This window comes from Camelus ferus, chromosome 12 (assembly GCF_009834535.1).
Source record: "Camelus ferus isolate YT-003-E chromosome 12, BCGSAC_Cfer_1.0, whole genome shotgun sequence".
Classification (NCBI taxonomy): Eukaryota; Metazoa; Chordata; class Mammalia; order Artiodactyla; family Camelidae; genus Camelus; species Camelus ferus.
This window is the reverse complement of record NC_045707.1, coordinates 11,809,805-11,828,511: the sequence shown is the minus strand read 5'-3', so window position 1 is coordinate 11,828,511 and position 18,707 is coordinate 11,809,805. Positions and strand designations below refer to the sequence as shown.

Below are 18,707 nucleotides of genomic sequence, written 5' to 3'. Positions count from 1 at the left end.
GCTGTCCCGGGGGGATCCAACCGGGGATGTTGGAGCCTGGATTCCCCTCTCTCCAGGGCTGAGGACGCAGAAACCGGGCTGAGAGCTTCTGGACGCCACCTTGTGACCAAGAAGGAAGCCAGACTGAGGGTGAACCCCCCCACCAGAAGTCACAGGGAAGAAATCCCGAAGAAACACATCTTTGGAGACATCACTAATCTTCTGGATCACGCTGAACCTGAAGCCCGCGTTAACTCTGAGGCTTTAGTTTATGTGAATTATTAGATTTCCTCTGGGTTTGATACACATAAAATAGCACATGTAAGTTATAAAACATTATGACAGAAAGAGAAACCTGAAAAAACCCCTCTGAATCTAGCATAACCAACCAAAGAATGAATTCAGCCTTTAAATTTTGGTCCAGTTACATGCCTTTTTCTTATTGGTGCCTTTTGTATCTTCCATACTTTCTCTTGTTGGCCATGTATCACTGACAACCCTCAGTTTATGACTGTTTTTCAGTTTTGTGTTGTCTTTTGAGGAACAGATGTTGATATTTTAATGTAATTAGATTAATCAATGTCTACTTTTACAGCTAGAGTTTCACACTTGTTTGTTTAGTTGCCTTAAACAATTGTTCCCCACCACGGAGGTGGTTTTATGTCACCGTATTCTCGGAATTTGAAGACTTTACTTTGCACAGTTAATCCACACGGGATTTTGCAAACAAGGTCACAGACGGAGCCCCTCTCACTTCACCTTTAAGAATCACGTTTCTGGTAAGGAACCTTTTCGGGTTAAGAAAGTTTTAGTCTGTTGGTATTTTACAAAGAGCTTTTAAATTCATAAACATTGGATTTTATGAAGTGCCTTTCTGTGTCTTTTAAGAGAATCATAAGGTGATTCTCCTTTAACGAGCCCACTGGGTGAGCTGTAGTTACATGCTGTTCTTACGTAAACCCACTCTTGCACTCCTTGGATAAAACAAGCATAATCATTGTTTGCGTAGACGACTGGATAGCTCCACAAACACTCTTGCTTAGAGTTTCAGCGTCTGAGTTCTTTGTTATCAAAATTATGTTCAGCTCATGGAAGGATTTGGAAAATGTTTACTCCTTGTCTAGTCTTTGCAGGAGTTTATAAATACAGACGTCTGTGCCTGGAAGGCTGGCAGCGTTTCTCCCTGAGACCACCCGGGGCTGGTGTTTTGAAGCACGGACTGCACTTACTCAGTGTTTGTAGGACTAGCGGGACTTCTGTTTCTTTCCTAAGCATGTTTTGATTCTTTGGAAGGTTGTGTGTGTTAAGTTTCCCAGTGTGTCCTGCAAATTTGCTCACAGCGTTCTCTTTCTTCCTAGTCACTGTCTGCTCCCGGTCCGGCCAGCCTCCTCACTTCCTTATTAAAACGTCTGATGTTTCACACCTGCTGCCCCCGCTCACTGATCTCGCTGGGGACTTGGCTTATCTGCTCAGTCCCTCCTCAGGACGGGCCGTGCTGTCTGTTTTCCGTGCTCTTCTTCCTCTGGAGTCTAGTTAATTACCTCATTTGTATCCGCTTTCCTTGCACCTGCGCCTTCTGATTTTCTGCATTTTGGGTCTCCATGTCCTGGACTTACGTTCTACAGCTTTTCTCAACGTCCCTCTTCTGCCGAATCCCACCCGTCTTGAAAGGCGGCGTGGTCACTATCCTTCACGTCCAAGTAGCTTCTCACTCCCGCCAGGGATGTGTCCGTGGATTCCCAACTTGTGAGTTTAGACAAGTCAGCTGCGACTGCTGACTCCTGACGTGACTGCCCGCCGCACGTGTGCCCCGCGTCCAGTGATGTTTGCGTTGTGCCCGGCGTGTGCCGGAGGGGACCCTGCCTCACATGGGTTTACGCGTGCTTCCGGAGTGACCGCCTCGTACTCTGTGTGTGACGCAGTCGGGTTCTTTGTTCAGATACAGCTTCCAGCTCATTAATTTTTCTCTCTTCAGCTGTTTGCCCATCCACTGAATTTTATTTTAGAAATTCTAATATTCGTTTCCAAGGGCAATTTTTTTTTTTCTATTTCCGCCAATTCATTGCTCCTCACTCACTTTTCGGTAATTCCTGTTTTATTTCCTTAAGCATTTACAAAAGGGTAATTTATGCTCCGCTGTGTCTGTTCTCACATGTTAGGTCCATGTGGGGTGAAGTTACCATTTGCTACGCTCCTGTTGATTTTTTCATGGGGGTGGTTTCCTTTGTGTGTTGGTCATTTTTGGATGCGAACTCCCTTTGGGGAGACTTTAATATCCGGAAATCATGAAGGTCACATTGGGCACGACTTTCTCCTGCGACCTGGGGCCACTCCCGTCCACGTCTGGAGACAGGACTGTGCCAGGAAGCCTCTGCTGGGCCAGAGCCGTGCTCCTGACCGCCGAGCCGCCCGCAGGCGGCCACGCCCGCCCGGGTCCCTGCGCCGCCCGGCCCAGCCCGACTTCCTGTGCCGCCTTCTCCGGCCGTTCCCATCACCCCCTGGTCCCTAAGAGGAGGAAAGCGTTCCCTGTGGGAAGGAACAACGGGTAACTTCCTCCTACACCGCTGTCTTCGTTGTATCGATGGTGCTTCCCGCTCCCGGAGGACATGGTGGCACCGTTGTGCTGATGGCTGCATTTCTGCCCCCGCCCCGTCACCAGGCTCTGAGCTCTCCCCTGTGGGGGGTCCAGCTTCCACGCCACCCCCACCCCCGTCCTCATCAGTCAAAATGCCGAATCAGGTCGAGTTAGTAAATGAACAGAGTTCGCCCGGGGAGCTGCCCAGCACGAGGCTTTTGGGTCCTTAACATATGACAGTGAAGGTTAGTTCTTGTGAGTCTGGCTGAGTTCCACGCCTGCATCTGTGTCACATCATACACGTGTGGTGTCTTCATCCGTCCACTCGCCGGGGCTCAGCCGCTGTCCAAACCAACTCAGCTCTGAATTAGTAGAATTAAGCTCTATTTGAGTTGCAGTTCCCCCTCGGTGACAGGGTTTGCACCTGGCTTGGCCACCTGCCGCGTGGGAACGCAGGTACGCGGCTGTCGCCCTGACCATGACCACGGCCGCGCCGCAGTTTCATGGATCATTAACAGTTTGCTAATATTGTTTTAGTTTGCAGATTAGTGCAGCTCCGCGGGTCCGGGGAGGGTCCGGGGCTGCCATCAATCAGACGGAAACTCCTCAGGCGTGAGATGAACGGATCTGCAGGCTTGGAGGCTCAGATGGCAACCACTGCCACCAGGAGCGGGGTCTGCAGTGTGTTCTCAGCCGTTGCGTCACCTTCACTCCTGACGCCGGAGTGAAACGCGCAAGGCCCACAGGTCAAGGGAGCGGGACTCCCTCAGCTCCTAATCACACGGCCACGGGGTGGGGGCCGGGCCCCCCCACTGTCCTGCTCTGGGGGTCGGGGCAGATGGAGCCCCGAGGACGGCCAGGGGCTGAGCACCCAGCTCGAGAGGCTGGTGATGCAGTGGTTCAGCCGCGGTGCAGGCAACCCTTGTTGGGGACCACGGTGTCCCCCATCCTTCCCGGCTCTAAGCGCCAACGTGTGCTCCTGTTAAATATTTAGATGAGCCCCTTATGAAATGTCTCCTCAGTCTCCCCGTGGCGCAGCTCAGAGGGTGGCCCGGAGAGGGTGCTGGGGGCCAGGAGCGGGTGTGCATGCTGCTCTGGTGCTTTTGAGAGGGTCACTGCTACTGTTAAAAGCATTAAACGTGCCTTAGTGAAGACAGTGTAATCCTGCCTGGAAGATTCGGGTCTTCGGGGACCAGCCGAGGCCTGGAGGCCGAGCCCGACGCCGGCTCGGGGCCTTCTGTCTGGGTGGGCGGACACGGACTCGCGGTCACCCTTGAAGCGGGTCCTACCACGACTCCTCCACTGTGGCTGAACTGTGTCCCCTCAAAACTCACCCTGAAGTCCTAAGCCCAGGACCTCAGAATGTGGCTGTATTCGGACGTGGGGTCCTTACAGAGGTAATCGGGTCCAAGGAGCTCACCTGGGGGACCCCAATCCTGTAGGTTTCCTCCCCCCCGAGTTAAGATTTCAGCTCGAAGTGACCGAACCTAGTGGAGCTGACCCGACCACCCTGAGCGTCAGGCAAAGAGGGCGGGGGGCGGCGTGCTGGGGGGGGCATTCACTGCCGTCAGCTTGGGCTTTACTGGTACAATTCCCTCAAAACCCCCTGAAGGCAGAAACAGTCACGAGTGAGACCGACGTGGGGGAAGGTGCTGTTAATCAGGCCTTTATGAAGAATAAAAAAGTGAAATGTGTGACCCCAAGGAGCCCCCTTAAATAAAACCAAAATGAATGTGAGTATGTGGGGGTCTCTTATCTGCCCGAGTGCTGACGTCCTATAAAAGAATTAAATTGGTTCAGTGGAATTTTGAAAGCCCACACTCGGCGGGCGCTCATCAGAAACGGCATAATTGGGATGGAAATGCTGGTTTTAAAACACCTTTCCCGGGAGGCGGCTGGGGGCAGCGCAGCGCAGAGCCTGGGGTGAAACTGCTCCGAGGGTTCCGTGACGTTCCCCGAGGACGCAGAGCCTGGGCCAGATCCGCAGCAATTTGAACATCGAAATAATTACCGATAATAGCAAAATATAAATCATTGAAGAAAGAAAAATCCACCTGTTCGTAACAGTAAAGCTGAGCTGGTTACCAAAAAGGGGGGCGGGGGTGGGGTCCTCCCTGGAGTCGGGTGCTGGGTGATGAGCACGGCGTTTCCAGCTGCCGGGGAAGTGACTGGCTTGGATAAGAGCTGTGAGTGACTGCTGGAGTCAGAGGCGGAGTCTTTATTATTTCAAACTTTTTATTTTGAGATAATTTCAAACTTAAAAATGCACAAAGTGAAAAACAAGAGTATATAACTTTTTTAAACAGGAAACTTATTGAGGAAAACAGGCAATCATAAAAATATTCTAAATAAATACACAAAAAGAAAGAGTGAATAAAGAAATTTTAGAGGGGTGAAATGGAGGGCAAATAAAAATATTACACTAAAATCTCATGTTACCAATATCCACTTTATTTGCAAACAGTGTAAATACAGTAATTAAAGGAAAACAACCAGGCTGTATTAAAAGAACAACTATTTCCAAGAGATGCATTTTAAGTAAAGACAGAAGGAACCTTCCTACACTGTTGGTGGGAATGTAAATTGGTGCAGCTGTTACAGAAAACAGTATGGAGATTCCTTAAAAAACTAAACATAGACTTACCATGTGATCCAGCAATGCCACTCCTGGGCATATATCCAGAAAAAACTCTAATTCAATAAGATAGAAGCACCCCAATGTTCATAGCAGCACTGTTGACAACAACCAAGACATGGAAACAACCTAAAAGTCCATCGACAGATGACTGGATAAAGAAGATGTGGTGTATGTACATATGGTGGAATATTACTCAGCCACGAAAAGGAATAAGGGGACTTGCAGCAATGTGGATGGACCTGGAGGTCATCATTCTAAGTGAAGTAAGTCAGAAAGAGAAAGACAGAGTCCATGTTATATCACTCATATGTGGAACCTAAACAAAAAAAGATAAATGAACATATATATAAAACAGAAATAGACTCACAGACAAAGAAAACAAACTTATGGTTGCGAGGGGAGAACGGGGTGGGAAGGAGTAAATTGGGAGTTTGGGGTTTGCAGATACACACACTACAATATATAACATAGATAAACAAGGACCTGCTGTGCAGCACAGGGAACTATGCTCAAATCTTGTAGTAACTTGTAATGAAAAAGAATCTGGAGAGGACTATATATATATGTGCGTAAGAGAATCACTGTGCTGTGCACCAGAAATTAACACAACACTGTAAACCGACTGTGCTTCAATAAACAATGAAGACAGGCGAATTTGGGAATTGATGGTAATAGGATGGAAACAAATACGAACCACCGAAGCCCAAACCAAAGGGAACCCGGGGGCTTTACAAATAGCAGACAAGCCGGAGAGTCGGGGGTAAACGCCTCCAGAGGGAAGAAGGGCGGCGCGCCCTGCTAAGCGCTTACAGGCGTGCGAGTCTGCAAAGAGACGCAAACAAACCCACTATCAGGCAGGGAGGGTTCACGCTCGCCTCTCAGGAACTCCTAGACGGAGAAAAAAGCGCAGGCAGACACAGAAGAACTCGGGGACGTGATTTGTCCACGTCATCTCATGGATGTGTAGAGACTTCACCCAAATGCGCAGAACGTGCCCGCGTGTCGCGTCCCCGGGGAGCGCCCGCTCACAGCACAAATGCTTCAGCCACGCTAAGAAGGATGCACGTTTTTCAAGCAATGACGTTTTATAAACAAGCTCTACGTTGAAAGGGAAACAGTATCTTGAAACAGAAAAGTTTTGTTAACCAAGATTTAAGACGGTTACAATCAGAGAGGGGTTAACAGCGTTCCAATTTTCAAACAACCACAAAAGCAACAGCACAACGTCCACGATGAAACGTGTCCCTGTGCGCAGGGCCGGGGCTTGGAAAGTGTTAGGATGTTTGAGTCTGGGTGACGGGGCACTGGAGGAGAGACAGACGTCAGAGGATGGAAATCGGAGCGCCCTTGGACCAGCGGGGACTTAGACGGGAAGTGGACGGCGGAAAATCAGAGACTCCCCCCAGCACTGGGAGGTGAAGCGAGCTCTTTATATTGGGACGGGAAGCCCCATAAAAAGACCGGCAGGAGCCCTAGGCAGGGCCGCTGCGCTCCTCCCAGCACCGTCCGGTTCCTTGGCCCAGGGGCTCTATCTCACTTTTTGCCTCTAAGGCGGCTAACTTACACCTAGAATTCTATTGGTTCCCTGAGCTCACTTCTGATTGGTTACTTCCTTCACTCCTGATTGGTTATTACTCTCACTTCTGATTGGTCCACTTCCCTAACTTCTGATTGGTCCATTTGTAGTACTTCATTTGCATGGAGCTCACTCCTGATTGGGCTAGTTCTACAAAGCTTGTTCCTGGTTGGTCAACTTCTGTTGTACTTTATTTGCATGTGATGTTGCAAAGTGTAAGCCTGGCAGCCTATAAAAGCCTATGTAAACTTACAGACGGGGCTTAGAGCTTGAAGTGTTAGCTCTTGTTGGCCGCTGGCGTAATAAACCTGAGTTCTCTGTCTCGTGCGATGGCGGTGGCTAGAGAGTCGCAGAGGAGACGACCGAACGTTCTGAATAGCAATGAGAACGCAGCAGGTGCCTCCAGGGGGAGGGAGCCTTCCTCGCCCCGTCGGTGGAGGCGGGGGGTTGTCAGCTGTACCTTCGCCTGCCCGCCCCCCACCCCATGTGCCCCGTCTTCCCCCCGGCCCCCGCACGCCCCCCCCATGGTCGGGTAGAGGACTGCGGGTTGAGCCAGCACCCTGGGCGCCCGGCTTCCCGCTGCCCCGCTCCCGACAGTTTCCAGCGACTGGCGCAGGACGGGCTCCCGTCCTTGGACGCGCTGCTCAGGGAGGAGCTGTCCGTCTCTCCGCACGTTAAGCTGGGCGCGTGGGCTGCCATGTCTTTCTGCAGCTGTCCTGTAACCCATTTACGTTAAGCCCTTTGTCCCCAGCCTGGTCTAGTCCCCCATTCTCTCTGCTAGGCCACAGGCGTCTCCTAGGACCCCGAGCTTGTCCCCCCGTCCTCCTTCCAGACTCCACATCGCAACCAGACCAGCCTTCCCAATCGCAGGTGGATCACGCTACTGCGCGCACGTGGGATAGAGCCCGCCGGCCTCACCGTGCCCTTCAGCGCCCGGCTCCGGCCCTGCGTCTCCCCTCCCCGCCTCCCTCTGTTCTTGCCTCCCTGGGGTGCCCCGCCTTCTGCTGTGGCTCAGGACGGCCCGAGTCCTCCACGCCCCTCCCTGTGCTGGGGACCCTGGCGTCTCCAGGTGGTCTGGATGTCACCTCCCGAGACGCCCCGACCTGGGGTGAAGCCTTCTTAGAGTTCATGAGGCTTGTAAGATTTTCAGGGTCGTGCCTTCCATCAGTTCTGGAAAATTCCTGGGCAACCTTTCCCTCAGTTTTGCTTCGGCTCCCATCGCTGCCCCCTCCCCCCCTAGCACTGCCCACCCGCACGCGGCAGGCCGCTGCTGCGTCTCTCAGCCTCCTTCCAGCGCTCCCCACGGTTTCCTCCCTCGTTTCGGCGAGGACGTCCTGTCCTGCCCTGGCCATCCAAGCACGGTTAGGGGTTCAGACGCGGGAATAGCCACGTGCAGAGCCCAGGGCCTGGCAGGACCGCCGCTGCTGCCTCCCCAGCCCTCGCCTCTCCCACCTGCAGCCCCGCCCCCGGCCCACGTCTCTCACCGCGTCCGCTCACCCCGAGGCTGAGCTCAGGTTCCGCAAGTCCCACCTCTGAGCGGGTTCCCATCTGGTACAGGGCAGAGGACAGACCCGCGGGCGTTCAGCTCAGAAGGGCAGGGATTGTGTCCCCGGGGGAGGGGAGTCGGTTAGCCTCCGCCGTCAACCTCCTCCCCAGTGAGTCGGGGGCAGGAGGAGCGCCTGCCTCGAAGGGGACTGTGGGTTAACCGAGTGGGTCACAGACGTAGGGCTTCGGGGGAAGGCGGGAGGGGTGAACTGGAGTTTGGGGTCAGCAGACACACTGCTGTATGTCAAAGAGGCAAACAGCAAGTACCCCTGGCAGCACCGGGAGCGGCTCACTGTCCTGCAGTAACTTACAATGAAGAAGAGTGTGTGTGTGTGCGTGACTGGCTCACTGCTGCACAGCAGAGACTAACACAACAGTGTAACAACTACACTGCAACTGAAAAAACAAAGATTAAATGAGTCAAACACAGGAAGGACCCAAAGTCGCCCATGCACGCAGTAACCGCGATGCAGGGGTCAGCGCTGCCCCCCTGCAGCTCGGTGGTGAGCGCGGCGGGGAGGGGGTCCCAGAGCTGAGCGCGGTGTCGGAGGCGTGTACTGATGATAAACGCAAATCTCATCATTTGCTATTTTTTGTAGAGGAGTGTATCATTTGCATTTAAGACGACAGAGCCTCGTTCTTCTTGCTGAGAGCCTGCTGGGTTATGAATCCCACACGTGGACCCAGCGCCCAGGGAGACGGTGATGCCTGGACTTCGATCCACCAACAGCCCGGGGAGGAGGCGCGGGGAGGCTCCGGGAGCAGAGCCCCGGACGCCAGCCGGCATTGGCTGTGGGCAGCTTGGAGCCGCGCGCCCTGCTCTGGGGGCTTGTTCGGAATGTGCCGCTTTCAGGGTATTTGCAGTCAGCTTATTTCCACGCCCAGGAAGCAAAGCCCAGTTATCTTTCCCAAATCATCCTTCTGTAACGCGTAATTAGTGCAGCCTCATTGTGGAGCATTTGGAAAATGCACACAAATAGAAAGATGCAAATTGCTCTGCTTTACAGTTCTGTCCCCTGGGGACAGATCCCGGCTGAATGTTGGTTAAATTGTTTCAATCGCTGTTCATTCACATAGTTCACATCATCGAGGGCATAGACTACGTGGAATTTTTTACTCTGCTCTGATGCTTAAGATTAATAAAGAAAACATTTAATGTGCTCCTTGACCCGCCCCTATCTCTTTTTTTTTGAACTGAAGTGTGGTCAGGTTGCAGCGCGGTGTCAGTTTCTGGTGCACAGCACAGTGCTTCAGCCACACGTGAACACACACATGTTCGTTCCCATTCTTTTTCACCGTAAGCTACTGCAAGGTCTCGGATATAGTTCCCTGGCTACACGGTACACCCTTGTTTGTCTGTATATACCAGCAGTATCTGCAAATCTTGAAATCCCAATTTACACCCCCATTTCTTAATCTGACATCAAAATGACCCACTGACAGGTCCCAATTTGATCCCCACCCACCCTCCGTCTCACGGGCTCAGACGCCCCACAGCAGAACACGGACCCAGGGCCCGCCCTCCCCTGACCCCAGATGTGGGGGGAACACAGGCAGGCGGCCGCACGCTGCCAGCTTGGGATGCTTTGCTTCGAGGGAAGAGCGGCCGACGCGGCCCCGGCCAGTGCGTGACCGTGGACGTCAGGGGTTCTGTCTGCTTCTCAACTTCCTCTCCTGCAAAACGGAGGAAAAGTGGTCTCCAGTTCACAGGGTTGTTACGAGCTGTGAATACATAAATAATACTAATCTTGGAGAACACAGCCGGCAGGAAGAATTCAGCGCTTCGTAAACGCTCACTACTGTCATCGCAGCCCTCAAGACGCCCTCCGCGCCAGCCCCTCCCCTTGGGACCCCTCGCGTTTCCAGTCTGGGCTCAGGGTCCATCCTTGGACATACACTCACCCAGGAAAACCCAACTTTGGACAAATCCCTGACTTTGCACACCTGCGGTCACGCATCCGGGTGTCTCCAGGGAAATCAGGGGTCTGGGGGCCGGAGTCCGGGGAGCCACGACGGCCGGCCTGGCCACAGGGCAGATTCACTGGTTCTGCCGCGTCCACACGACGTCTCGCCCCTTCCCCGGTACACAGGCCCCCCCACCCCCCAGCCCTGATTTCCAGCTCGTGGCCTGGAGGCTCCCTGAGAGGCTGTCTGCTCACCCGTGAGCTCTCCTTAGTCCTCCTGCTCCCACGTCTGGAGAACCGCCACCAGCTGCCCTCACCTCCCCGCTCCTGTCGCAGCGAGGGCGGCCCCTCCTCCCGTCGGGCTGCGCAGCCTGGGCCCCACGTCCTGGTGCGTAGTCTATGAGGTTCCCCTCGCCAGGCGATCTCTGCTCTTTTTCCTGTTCTTGGCACAAGCCTCTCTACCAAACAGTGCCCATCAGCCTAGAAACACGTTCCGTAAGTGTCTACACTTGAATAAGCCAGCAGACCAGTGCACACCCCAGTCAGGATGCTCTGCGTTGCTGCAGCCTGGAGCCACCACCTCGTCCGTGCGTCACGCCTCCCCCATCATCAGCCATTAGGTCTCCCTGAACTCCGCGTCTATTTTTGTCAAGATTCTGCACACACGGAGCGGTTACTACGACCACGTAACTGCTACAGCTGAGCTGGGGACACACCGGATGACACGCCCCGGCTGTGACCCACACCATGGCGTCTGCAGTTGTGTCTTCTTGTCGGTGTGTCACCGCGTGCAGCCCCGGCTCCGGGCCCCAGGGCTGCTGCAACCTCCTGCTTTGTCTGCTGGCTTTCTGCCCGTGCTTTTGGGAGTCTCCTTCGATGTCCCCCTTCTGCAGGCTGGGACATGCTGCGTCTTCTCGGGGTTTTAACTGGGACCCTCTCCTTACTGTTTCCATGGACAGCACAGCCTGTTGAACTCACAGGAAAGCCGCCCGCTGTCTCCCGCCCAGACCTCTGTTTGCATCCAGAGCCCTTCACTCCAGCTGCTACTTGAGCCCTCTTTGGGGTTTCCCCGTGTCCCACCCCTCACGTGACCCCACTGAGCCCTTGGACCCCAGGCCCCGTCTCTCTCTGACCCCACCTCCAGTGTCCCAGCTCTCAGAGCACAGTGCGTGATTCACTCCAGCCACGACCTTGGGGGCTGTCCTTCCTCAACTCCCTTCCCTAAACCGCACATCTCTGTGAATTTCATCTGCACGTGGCCTGGGGTCGCGGTGCCCCTCACCCAGCTGCCCCCATCCTGCTCTGTGGCCCTGACCTCCTGGCTGGTCTTCCTCCCAGTGACCCCTCTTGGCGGAGCTGTCCAGCCTGGCGTCCGCACCGCTTCCCTCTGTGCCTACACGGAGCGGCCGTCCTCCGGGGCTCCCCGGCCCTGTGGGCGACCCTCGCTGCCCTCTCCAATTGCCTTGTGTGCTTCTTAATCCACTCTCCTGGGAAACCGGGTCAGGGAGGCAGCCTCTCAAACCCTGAGTGGTGGGGAGGCCGCCTGCACCGGTTCCCTTGGGAATCCCAGGGGTGGCCCTGCAGGCGTCTGCAGACCCAGGAACCCCCACTGGAAGGCCCAGGACTGCACTGGGGTCAAGGGAACGAACGTACCGGCTGCAAAACACACAATTATCTGCAAAACATACAATTATCTACAAAAACGCACTGAGTGATGTCGCTGTTCAGAAGATTTTAAATGAGCCTGGGTTGAGAAATTGTAGTCCAGGCTCCGTGTTTAGCATATTTCAAAACCCACAGAAAACTGTGCATCTTAATTACAGGGCAGCAGAGAGAGGCCAGGCGAGCGCTCTGCTTGGACCCCCAGGTTCCTTCTCCAACGAGCTGGCACCGAGGTCCAACCCAGGCGGTGATGACAGGGCGGCGCGGGACCACCCTCTGCCATTGCGCTCCTTGTTCCATCCACCGTCGCGAGTCCCCGGTCCTCCTCGGTGCCCAGTGGGTCTGGGAAGAGCGTTTAACTCGTGGAAACCTCACGGACGCTGGGTGGGCGGGGGGGGCGGAGACACCCCCAGTGAGAACCCCAGGCCACTGTTGTCAGGAGAGCAGGGCCCGTGGCCTCAGCAAGGCCGGAGCTCGGCACGCTGCTGCAGACGCGAAGACGACAGCTGTGCTCTCAGCTGCTGAGAAGGAGCCCCTTCTAATGGTGGAGCCAAAGCGCAGTCAGGCCCACGTGGCCGTCGCGCTGCGTGTGAGCGGTGGCTGGGGCCTGCGTCTGCTCCTGCCTCAGGGCCGAGGGCTCGGAGACACCGGAGGACGCTCTGGGCTGTCTGGGCTCCGGGGGCAAAGGAGTGCTGTGAGTGGAACCGTCTACCTTTGCCCCGAAGGGGCTTCCGGAGTCCAGAGCCCCTGCACGTCCGTCCCTGGTCCCACGAGGCAGGTGACCCCGGACCCAGGAAGGAGGCGCAGAGACGGCCAGGAGGGTGTCCTGTGTCCCGAGACCTGCACAGAGAGGGGCCGCCCGCCACCAGCTGGAGCAGGCGACAGGGGGGCTCACCCTCTGAGCTCAGCGACCCAGAGTCCCCCAGGATACACAAAGACCCTGCAGTCTGCGTGGTCATTTTAACCAACTCGCTTCAATTTCCAATGGTCTCCTGGAGAATGACACCCTGGGGTTCTCCGGGTGGATGGAGTGTTCTAGACCCCAAGAGGACCAGGAGCCAGCCTCAGCTTCCCCGCCTGTGAAGTGGGGTGCCCGTGCCGGTGACCCCTCAGAGGACCCCGGTGGCCATGGTCCAGGGGGCTGAGCGCGTAAGTGACGCTCTGAGGCGGAAATGCCGGAGGACGGGGGCCGGCGCTGGTCGCCGGGTGCACGTACGCTGCCCCCAGCTGGGGATCCACGACAGGGCGACCCCGCGGCCAGGTGATCACACCTGGATTTACTTACACTCCTCTGATTGGAGCCACAGCACGCAGCCATCAATCAGAACAGTAATCATCCGTTTCCGTTTCTTTCCATTAAAAGGGGCGTTTCTCATCTGCTTGACGCAACGGGCAACAGGCTCCATTTCAGACTTCACCTTCCGCTGCACGCGCATCTGGGGGCGCCCCGCGGGAGGGGCAGGGGGAGGGGGAGCCACCGCCCCCGCCCCACGCGGGAACGTCTCTAAGCGCCTTTGTGCATGTGGAGCACCTTCTCAAATGACTGAAGGCGGCGCCCCTGGGAGCTCTCGGCGTTGGGAGGACGATTCAATTTATAATTTATTTGGTGGTGGTGGGGGTCTTCTGGCAGTGGATCCCATCCCTGAGCCGCACTCACGACTAATATTTTCTGTCACCCTTATAGGGCCGAATACAAAAAAAGAAAAATCTGAATCTCATCACAGATGCCAGGTTGTGAATATCTGACAGTTGAACTCGTCAGAAATCCAGGTCCGAGGTTGCTGAGTTGGGGGGATAAACGCTGCCCTGTGGTGCCGACTCCTGATTCACGAGAAAGGGAACAGGACTGTGTCTGGGGCCGGGCGACAGGGATCCGCTGTAACTGTTATTTCCTTTCTCTCGCTGTGATATTTATAGGAAACTAAGGGATGGCTCGGAGCTCCGGGAAAGTCTATTTTGAGCAAAATTTGAGAAAAGACACTACTGTGGCCAACTTTGCTTTGAAGAAATCTTGTTAACTTGAGAATAAGACAAGTCTTTTGGACCCAAGGGAATGGATGGGGGGACCTTCCCTTCCCTCCATCCAAAGCCAGCCCCCCATCCTGGGCCCCAGCCCCCGGGAGGCACCCCCACCCCGCGTCGTGGCATCAGCTCTGAGCTGCCACGCCGTCTGTTCCCGCAGCAGCCGCGATTCCACTCTCCCCGGCGCTGGTTTGAGATGGCCCCGGGGGTCACCGCGCAGTTCCTCCACTCGCCCCGCTTCCCGCCCCACCCGCCCACCCGCCCAGGCTCTGCTCATCAAACTCCCGGAGCTGTTGACCCTGAGCTCTCCTCACATCCACAAGCCCTCATTCCCAGAGTGAAGGTCAGGGTCTCCTCCTCTTTGCTTTGACACCGTGCTGTTTGCTTTCTCTCAAGCACTTACCCCAGTCCTGCTGTGTGTGTGTGTGCACGTGTGTGTGTGCGTGCATGTGCATGCATGTGCATGTATGAATGCGTGCATGCGTGTGTGTGCGTGTCCCCGTGATAGGACAGGCTTCCCGTGGTCGTGGTCCGTGCCTTATTTTTTGGTTGCTTTTCTCGACCCCTTCCCAGCGCAGGTGTGAGTCTCTACACCAGTGGTTCTTAGAGCGCGTTCCTGGGGCTCCTGGGGCCCCCGGGGCTCTATCTGCAGGTCCTGAGACCCTGTTTTCAGAATAACACAATGATGCTCTTTGGCATTTTCACCCTCGTTCTCCCGGGAGGATACAGCGGCGTTTCCGGACGTCACAACGTGTGGGGTGCAGAAGCAGGTGTGACACCAGACACCTAAGGAGCTCTGCAAAAATATGAAGTGGAATCTCTGATCGCTCAGTGTTTTTTGTTTGGGAAAATATAGTCATTGTCCATCAAAATACGTTTGTGTCCATGTGTACTGCATTTATTCCTGCGATTGTAAAAGGAATTAATACAAATATTTTCAACTTTCTATTTTTTTCTAATTGAAGTCTAGTCAGTTTACACTGTCGTGTCCAAGTCTGGTGCACAGCGTCATGTGTCAGTTGCACATACACACACATAGACCTTTTCATGTCCTTTCTCACCATGGGTTACGGCAAGATACTGAATACAGCTCCCTGTGCTGCGCAGAAGGACCTTGCTGTTTATCTGCTTCGTATATAAGAGTTGGTATCTGCAAGTCCCGAACTCCCAATTTATCCCTTTTCACCCCCTTCCCCCTGGTAACCGGAAGATCGTTTTCTATGTCTGTGAGTCTGTTTCTGTTTTGTAAAAAGTTCATTTGTGTCTTTAAAAAAAAATTCCACATGGGAGCGATCTCATCTGGTATTTTCTTTCTCTGTCTGGCTCACTTCACTTAGAGTGATGACCTCCGGGTCCGTCCAGGTTGCTGCAAATGGCCTGATTATCTTCTTTCAACTTCCTATTTTAATTTTCGATATAAACATGGACAGACAGCACCCACGTTAAAAGCTCTTTGGTGCGTCGGTGACGTCTCCGTGTGCAAAGGGTCCCCAGCAAGCTCCTCTCAGAGCCACTGCCCCGCACGGGCACCCCCCAGCGCCGCGCGCGTCTGACTTTCTGTGGACGGGCTCATGCCGTTTCCCGGTGTGACTTGTTCCGTGATTCCCGACACGCCCAGTGCAATGGACGAACCAAACGTACTCGCTTTCACGTGTGAATAGAATTCTGACGGTGACCACAGCACAGTCTAGTTACCCCGCTGCTGCTGAGAACGCGTGGCTTGTCCGGGCCGCGCGTGGCCCCACCTCCGGGCTCGCACCGTCGGTGCCTCCCTAGAGCGTGGGTGTGAGAGTGGATTTGCCGGCTGGTGGGCCAGTGCACACGCAGCCTCACGCAACAATGTCGCCCTGTCCCCCGAGGACCGGTGCCCATTTCTCGTCCCATGAGCAGGGCACAGGGATGTCTGCCAGTGCTCGGCTCCCGAGGCCAGTGTGGAGGGAGCTGGGACCGCGGGAGCGCCAGCTGGGGAGGGCTGGCTGCATCGCAGGTGCTGGGCGAAGCCCCAGGCTCAGGGTCTGAGGGGAGGAGGAGGCAGGCGGTGGGGAACCCTGGGCAGCCGTGGGCTCTTGGTCACCGTCGGCCACAAGTCCCCATCCTGCCTCCGGTGGCCCCGTCATCCGGGCCTCCTCCTGCTCACCTGGCCACCCCCCCCCCCCGTGTTCCTGGGACCCAAGCCCTCTGCTTTCTTGACCTAGCGCGGAGCTGCGGCTTCAGCTCTTGCTTCTGTCTTCCACGATTGCCTCGTGTTTGGAGCAGGAGGGAGGAGCCGTCGCATCTGGTCGGGCTCCTTAACGAGATCCCTCCTCAGCTCACTGCACAGGACAGGTTCTCCCCGGGGGCCTGGAGCGCAGTTTGCCTCAACAGTGACCAGGAGCGCGGTTTCTTCCTCTACTGCAGGTTATGTCTTAATCAGACGGCAGGTGTTAAAACATGAGGACAACAGGCTGCTTCGGAAGGCCTTCGAGGGCCCGGCCCCGTCCCAGCTGTGGGGGTTTCGCTTTGACGTTGAATCTTCCGGGTGAGTTTCTCTCGTGTCCCCTCAGCTGTAAACGCTGACATAGGTCAGTCAGATGCCCCGTTGCCCGGCTCTGCTCAAAGAATCACAAAAACGCATTCTTGAATTTGAGGGACGACTGAGCTGATCAATGTGCAAATATATTCCTTGAATCGCACGAAAGGAGAAATACCAATGGGCATGCGTGCCGACCACGGGGTCCCAGGCTGAAGACCAGAGGGGCAGTCGACACTCGCTCACGTAAACTGGAGGATGTGGTGACCTTGGACCCCTACGACTGGGCGGGTGAGGGTCCCACATGTTTCATTCATGTCTCGGATGGTTAAATATTTTATAGACGCATTGCTCTCCCAAGTTCAATCTCATGACTACATTTGTCACCAATAGTAGACAGAACACCCGGGGCGGCATCTGATTGCAGCTGCCAGACACGGAGGCCCCTTCAGCGTCTCCCGGGGGCCTCCGCTCCCCCAGCCTCCCCACGGCCTCGGGGTCAACGTGATCCTCTCGTGATGGGGCGGAGAGGACAGGCGGGAGGTCACGCGGCCACACCCAGGCAGCTGCGCGGCGGCAGGGCTCGAGTCACACCCTGGGTCTCGTCCAAACGTCCCCACCTCATGTCCCGCGGCCTCGGGGTCTCGGGAGGACGCGGCTGGGGCAGTGGTGACGCGCGTGGCACCCCGCGCACGGCCGGGCCCCGCTCCTGCACCCACTATCCTTCCTTACGGACGTCCTGCTGCTTGCTGCTTTAACTCTACCAAATTAAAAAAAATGCTTCATTCTGCTTTTTCTTTTTTTTTTTTCTTTTTGCCTCCTTGCTGTTTCGTGGATTTCCAGTCTTTGGCCGCATGCGCTACACCTCCTCTGGCTTAGAATTCCCTGCTCGTCTAGACAGCAAGTGTCCTGCTCGCTGCTCCTCCCCGCGGTCGTCCTTAGGTGGAGCCCCCGGCCTGCGCCTCCGTCTCTGTGGTCACAGACAGAGCCCCACGCAGCCACCTAGCCCCTGGGAGTGCAACGGCGTTCTAGCCTCCCCTCCCCCTTCTGGGATGGCAGATAGTCTAGCGTTTTAAAGGGGGTGGAAAGGGGTAAATTGGGAGTTTGAGATTTGCAGATACTAACTACTGTATATAGAATAGATAAACCACAAGTTTCTCCTGCACGGCGCAGGGAACCATATTCAATAGCGTGAGGGAACCCACAGTGAAAAAGAATATGAAACGAACATACATGTGGGCATGCGTGGCTGAGCGTGGTGCTGGACACCAGAAACCGGCACCGCGCTGTAAACCGACTGTGCTTCAGTTAAAGCAAAAGTGGAGAAGAGGACAACGTAACAAGTCCACAAACAGAAGTTGCTGCTGTCTAGTAAGCCTCCGGCATTGCGCACGCGGCTCCTTCAGGCTGTGTGACCGCGTGCGGCTGCTGCTCCAAGGACGGCTCACGGCGGCGGCCTTGGCTTTGAGTCCTTCTCGAGCAGGCATGGAACCCCTGCGGTGAGCAGGTGCTCTGGGGAAGGGGAGGGCGGCCCGTGTGGGTGCGTCTCTGCCCATCCAGACGCGCCTCCAGGTGCCTTTGCAGCCCCCGCCCAAGGAGACCAGGGCTGCTCCAGGCTCCGGCTGCCCCGCCCCGTGGGGCTGCCCTCGGCTGACCCGGCCGGGTCCTCCTGCAGCAGGGGCGCCACGGCCCAGCTGTGGTCCTGAGCCCCGGTCCTGCCCCCTCCCCAGGGCCTCCCCGCACCTGTAATTCTGAGCCCCTGGGGAGGGGCTCAGGCTCAGCTGCCGGGCAGGTTGCCAGCACCCTGGCCCCGAACAGCAGGCACCTCTCCGACTTTGGTGGGGAAACTGAGGTTCGGAGAAGGTGCACACAGAGCAGGTGACGATCGGGCCGTGAACCCCCATCTCTGCCCGCCTCACCTGCCCCCTCCCTCCCCGCTTTCCCACTGCATTCCCCTGAGGTTTGAAAGCAGCGCCCCGCAGGCGCACCCCCTCACTTCACCCCGCCCTCTGGTGTTTCCGTTGCCCCCACTCGGCAGCCCCTTTTCCCTCTCAGCCGGTGGTCCCTTTTTCTTTTCCTTCAGTCTATTCACTAAACAGAGTGTGGATGGTACACGTTTACTTGTTTCTTTTATTCTCCTTTTCCCCTAATAAGCCACTCACCGCCCTGGCAGACAAGAGCAGGGAGAAAGGGTGGAGGGGCCACAGGGTAGAATGGTAAGTGGCAATAAAAGGGGTGAAGGGCTGCGCACGACCCCAAGGACGCCCCCGAGAGCCCTGTGCTCGGGGCGGGGCAGC

General features: G+C 55.7%; 1 long non-coding RNA gene across 1 annotated transcript; it reads left to right on the top strand.

Moving 5' to 3' along the window:
• Positions 1-7,036: 7,036 nt before the first annotated feature.
• Positions 7,037-9,474, top strand: LOC116667803. Its single transcript, XR_004324884.1, has 2 exons — positions 7,037-7,164; positions 8,913-9,474. It is a non-coding gene; the product is annotated as an uncharacterized LOC116667803 (long non-coding RNA).
• The last annotated feature ends 9,233 nt before the right edge of the window (positions 9,475-18,707 follow it).